The following is a 6,681-nucleotide window of genomic DNA, read 5'->3' as shown; positions in this document are numbered from 1 at the left end:
GATTATCCTAGTGTGTGTTATGATATTTAAGGTCACCAGTTCAGATCTCATTACAGGATACAGCTCTTATGAATAAGACAGTTTTGCATGGACTTGGAAAGAAGCACTCGAACAGTTGGTGTTAAGCAATTTTATTCTAACAAGCATGTGACATTCTATCATGCAGGTCAAACATGCGTCAATAATTCATGAATAACCAAACTCTTATGCATTTGCGATACTGTGCATTCGATTAATATGAATAACTAAAATTCTTATGCAATTACGAGGTTATGCAATTACCTAATATGAATGACTAAACATTTATTTTATTCATGTAACTCGACGGCAGCACTGCTTTGCACGATCAGTTGATATTGAACGCACCACCTCGAAATGGCAACCCTTTTTGAAACACAAAGATAACTTTTGAAAGTCTTATTCGTGTGCGTGTTGTGTGTGCGTTGTCCCCTCGTAATATTAATTGTGTCGTTAGCTTGTGTGGTGTGAGAGGATACAGACAGCGGCCAGAAGTTTTCTCTTGTGTTGGCCGTGGCCGCCGCGAGCGCCTGCTGCTCCCTCGCTCGGCGTGTCGCTCGGCTTGTGCGCTCTCTCTCTCTCGGCTTGTGCGCTCTCTCTCTCTCTCTCCACCGCTGGATGACGAGTTGGCACGATGCTGTCCTTGAAGATGCTCGGTCGCTCGTGTCGCTCGGTGGCGCTGGGTGTCGCTCGTTGGCGCACAGTGGCGCACGGTGGCGCACAGTGGCGCACGGTGGCGCACGGTGGCGCACGGCGGCGCACGGTGGCGCTCGGTGGCGCAGCTCTGCTGGCGCTGGGTGGCGCTCGGTGGCGCTCGCTTGGCGATCTCCGCCTTTCCTGCGGGTTGTTCGCTGGTCGTCACTCTGACGAGGAGCGATGCTTCGTTCGTGGCAGGGTGGACGTTGGCGTCTTTGTTGGCTTCACTCGCAGCTCGGCGACTCAGGGTAGCGATTCTTCTCAGGTGGTGCAGACCTCGGCTTGTAGCGGCACGTCGCTATCCCGCGAACCTCGTCATTCTGGATGACGAAAACTTCTTGACGATCTGTGGTGGAGTCGAAGCCCTGGCGACCTGTGGTGGGGTCAGGGCCCCTGACGATCTGTGGTGGGGGCCAGGGCCCCTGACGATCTGTGGTGGGGCCAGAGGCCCTGACGATCTGTGTTGGAATGAATTTTTCCCCGGCTTATATTGAGAAAATCCACTCAATCTTCCCGAGTTGTTTGAAGGCCGTCATATATCTTTCTGTGGGTTGAACACATCTCGTCCGTGTGTTTCATGTGTTTATTAGTGAAGACACAGCTGTGTAACCCTTCTGGGAGGAGGGGTGTGGAATATTATTTGCTTGCGTGTGCAAATCTTGCTGTTTGTGCTCAAAACGTGATCACCCTCTTCTCTTTTTTGCGAGAGAAAACAAACTAAAACAGAGCGAGAATAAGCAGACACCCTCGCAATCCCTCCTCGCGACCTTCCTAACCCTCCAAGCATTCATGGGCCATCTGTTTGTGCTGCGGGGAGACAAAGGCGGCCGTGCTTAACTCAAACACGCGAGCACCCTCTACTCTCTCCGCGTCTCTTGCGAAAGAAAACAAACCATATCAGCACAAACCCCCCCCCCCCCCGCCCCTTGTGACCTTTTTACTCCCTCTTTGCTTGTCAGGCCCTGCTGGAAGACAAAGGTGGCTGAGGAGATGTTTGCAATACATTTATGTGGTCCTGTGTGTTACATTTATTCTTGAATTATATTTTATGAGTTCCTTCGGTCTTGGTATCGGGGTTATCATTCGTCTATGTTTAATGAATATTCGTCATGATCCTCGTCACATTATTATTTTGGGCTTTGCCAAGTTTAGTTCTCCAGAGATTGGTGTTTTATTCTGAGTTAGTTTTTTTATGTCCTGAGGTTAAGTGTACTATGCACTTAAGCTTTCTGGAATTCGTACTCTTTAGTTTTTCGGAAGGTCGTGTAGATAGGAAACATATACTTCTAAATAATATGTATGCGGTGAATATAAGGGAATTACTAATAATAAAATTATTGTTTGTTGGTTAATTATCTATGTTAAGTTTCTACTTTTCGGTAAGGAAAAAGTTAAGAAAACGCGAGTTTCAACCGTTGTTTGCTCTGCACCTTATCTGTACATCTCCAGATGTCTTTGGGAGGTGAGTCCATACATCTTTTGTCCATCTGGATGTCTATGACCTCTCTGTCACCGACTTCTTACCAGTTTAATGGTCGTTTCACAGATTCCTGGTGTGTTTGTAGTGGGTTGTTTTCATTATTTAATTAAAAGGTATATATAGATATAATAAAAAGAGAAATCGTTTTTTTTTCTTAATTATTCTTAATATTAATAACGGAAAACAGGGCATAGATCCAACACGTGACTGCAGGGATTCATCTTCTTGGTTCTTTCGGTAAAGTCACGTAGAAGGGAAGTAATAAAATAATAAAAATAAAACATAATAAAATCAAATAATTCTCACGACGTTTCGGCTACAACGCAAGCAGCCGTCTTCAGGTGAAGAATGAGACACTGCCAAGCTAGGAGCTTATATATAAGCTGAGTTGGAGGTGGAAGAAGAAGAGAGCCTTAAGAAAAGAATGTGCATATCAAGAGGAATTTAGCATATTCATGGGAATGCGTAGGAGGTGGGCGGGGGGGTTTCAAAGTCATATTATGCCCATGCATTATGCAGGATCAGCAGCACCAAAGGGAGGGGGGTAGCATTAACAAAGGGAGGGCATGTTAATAGTATGTAGAAGCAATGAAACATGTGAATGGGAAAACGGTGGCAGGAGATCCACAGCGGAGCAAATAATGCATTCCCTGTGGAGAACACAAGATACACAGTTAATGCCAGTGAGTGGACTGCGGTCTGAAAGTCAACATAAACGTGAACAACAATCAGTTAAGATCCGAAGTGGTTTATTACGTCCTTCCAATGATTACTGAGCCAGAATCCATCTTCTCGGTTGAAATTGTCTCTGTGTTTGTATATGTGGATCGCCTCATGAACGAATCTCTCATGGTAGCCAGATGGCTTGCAGAGAACCTCTGTCTTGGAGAAGTCAATGTCATGTGAGCCCACTGAATTGTAACAGTGATCTGCCACGGCTGAGGTGTTTGTCCTACCGTGTTTCAGGTCTGCTTTATGTTCACGGATGCGGTCCGAGACATGTCGTTTGGTTTCTCCAATGTAACTGCTACCACAGAGGCAACTTAGTTTGTAGACGCCAGGGTACTGTATGTCTGGAACCACGTCTTTTACAGACGGAACCAGATCACGGATTTTATGTACTGTGTTGAATCGTACCTGGATCTTGTGTTTAATCAGGATTTTGGAGATCTTTTTTGTGACCCCAGCAATGTAGGGTAAGGTGATGGTTTTGAAAGGCTCCTCAGCAGGATCCTTCTTGACGGTTGGAGTGATGGCCTTGCGGATTGTGTAGTCGGAGTAACCATTAGCCTTAAGAGCTTGGCGTACGTGTTTGAGTTCACTGGCAATGTGTTCCTGGTCGGAGATGCATTGGGCTCTATGGTATAGAGTCTTGATGAGCGAGTTCTTCTGGGATGGATGGTGGTGGGAATCCGGTTTTAGGTAGGCATCCGTATGGGTGGCTTTCCTGTAGACAGAATGGCTCATTGAACCATCAGGTCTCCTTTTAATTAGGACATCCAAAAAGGGTAGCTTGCCATCTTTTTCGACTTCCATGGTGAATCTGATGGCTGGGTGTATGGAATTGATGTGGTCGAGAAATTGGTCTAGAGCAGGCCGGCCATGTGGCCAGATGACAAAAGTGTCATCTACGTACCTCTTCCATAAGGTCGGGTGTAGAGTGGCAGTCTGGATGGCGTCAGTCTCAAATTTCTCCATGAAAATGTTGGCTACAACCGGAGATAGGGGGGAGCCCATTGGGGTGCCCTCAGTTTGCTTGTAGAAGGTTCCATTCCAGGTGAAGTATGTATTGGTTAAGCAGTGTCTCACCAGGGGGGGTACCCCAGTATTCAGTCCTTGATGAACCAAGTCTTCAATGATTGCGATGGTGTCAGGCACAGGAACCTTGGTGAACAAGGAAACCGCATCAAAACTGACAAGCAGGTCGTCTGGGGACAGGGAAATCCCCTTGATTGTCTACTGACCTGGTATCGACAATCAAGGGGATTTCCCTGTCCCCAGACGACCTGCTTGTCAGTTCTGATGTGGTTTCCTTGTTCACCAAGGTTCCTGTGCCTGACACCATCGCAATCATTGAAGACTTGGTTCATCAAGGACTGAATACTGGGGTACCCCCCTGGTGAGACACTGCTTAACCAATACATACTTCACCTGGAATGGAACCTTCTACAAGCAAACTGAGGGCACCCCAATGGGCTCCCCCCTATCTCCGGTTGTAGCCAACATTTTCATGGAGAAATTTGAGACTGACGCCATCCAGACTGCCACTCTACACCCGACCTTATGGAAGAGGTACGTAGATGACACTTTTGTCATCTGGCCACATGGCCGGCCTGCTCTAGACCAATTTCTCGACCACATCAATTCCATACACCCAGCCATCAGATTCACCATGGAAGTCGAAAAAGATGGCAAGCTACCCTTTTTGGATGTCCTAATTAAAAGGAGACCTGATGGTTCAATGAGCCATTCTGTCTACAGGAAAGCCACCCATACGGATGCCTACCTAAAACCGGATTCCCACCACCATCCATCCCAGAAGAACTCGCTCATCAAGACTCTATACCATAGAGCCCAATGCATCTCCGACCAGGAACACATTGCCAGTGAACTCAAACACGTACGCCAAGCTCTTAAGGCTAATGGTTACTCCGACTACACAATCCGCAAGGCCATCACTCCAACCATCAAGAAGGATCCTGCTGAGGAGCCTTTCAAAACCATCACCTTACCCTACATTGCTGGGGTCACAAAAAAGATCTCCAAAATCCTGATTAAACACAAGATTCAGGTACGATTCAACACAGTACATAAAATCCGTGATCTGGTTCCGTCTGTAAAAGACGTGGTTCCAGATATACAGTACCCTGGCGTCTACAAACTAAGTTGCCTCTGTGGTAGCAGTTACATTGGAGAAACCAAACGACATGTCTCGGACCGCATCCGTGAACATAAAGCAGACCTGAAACACGGTAGGACAAACACCTCAGCCGTGGCAGATCACTGTTACAATTCAGTGGGCTCACATGACATTGACTTCTCCAAGACAGAGGTTCTCTGCAAGCCATCTGGCTACCATGAGAGATTCGTTCATGAGGCGATCCACATATACAAACACAGAGACAATTTCAACCGAGAAGATGGATTCTGGCTCAGTAATCATTGGAAGGACGTAATAAACCACTTCGGATCTTAACTGATTGTTGTTCACGTTTATGTTGACTTTCAGACCGCAGTCCACTCACTGGCATTAACTGTGTATCTTGTGTTCTCCACAGGGAATGCATTATTTGCTCCGCTGTGGATCTCCTGCCACCGTTTTCCCATTCACATGTTTCATTGCTTCTACATACTATTAACATGCCCTCCCTTTGTTAATGCTACCCCCCTCCCTTTGGTGCTGCTGATCCTGCATAATGCATGGGCATAATATGACTTTGAAACCCCCCCGCCCACCTCCTACGCATTTCCCATGAATATGCTAAATTCCTCTTGATATGCACATTCTTTTCTTAAGGCTCTCTTCTTCTTCCACCTCCAACTCAGCTTATATATAAGCTCCTAGCTTGGCAGTGTGTCATTCTTCACCTGAAGACGGCTGCTTGCGTTGTAGCCGAAACGTCGTGAGAATTATTTGATTTTATTATGTTTTATTTTTATTATTTTATTACTTCCCTTCTACGTGACTTTACCGAAAGAACCAAGAAGATCATTTGAGCACTTACTTTCATTGTCAATGCAGACATATTTTACACAAATAAACGGCATCAAAACCTTACTTTTCAATGACAACATATTAAGAACATATGAGCAGTTACTTTCCATTGTCAATGCACACATATTGACAAACATAAACGGCTTAAAAACGTACACGTTTACATTACAACATATGACCAACATATCACCAGTTACTTGCCATTTTCAATCGAGACATATTCACAAACATCAACACATGAAAACTGTACGTTACAATAATAAGATATGCACTACATATGAACACTTACTTCCCATTGTGAATACAGACATATTTGCTCAAAAATAGTACGCGCGTTCGACGCTTTTATTTAGAGTCGGTTACAGCAAGAGTATATGAAACAAAATAATGCAAAGTACTTGAACAGAAAATATTTATTTTAAACTTTTTAGTACATTTCATAAAAGCGTGTTTAAAAAAAAAGTTTTGAAAATATTTTTTATTTCACTCATAACCACGATGGAAGCACCCAAATACAGCTAGTCCCTGCTTAACAAGGGGACTGTGTTCACGAAAATTGTCACGTAAAGTGAATTCCCGTTAAGCGGGGGGAGTAATTTTCCCCAAATAACGGTAAAGGTGGGTGTGGCGTTTCAAACCGGGATTTTATTATTGGTTTTATTTGACATGTTTCTTTTCAAATGTGTTGTGTTTATGTAGTATTTATATAAATGTGCTATGTGTTATTTATTTCAATATAAAGTATGTGAGAGAGATATGGCGAGTGAAAATG

This window comes from Lampetra planeri, chromosome 79 (assembly GCF_965212315.1).
Source record: "Lampetra planeri chromosome 79, kcLamPlan1.2.h2, whole genome shotgun sequence".
In the NCBI taxonomy this organism is placed as follows: domain Eukaryota; kingdom Metazoa; phylum Chordata; class Hyperoartia; order Petromyzontiformes; family Petromyzontidae; genus Lampetra; species Lampetra planeri.
Note: the sequence above shows the minus strand (reverse complement) of the source record.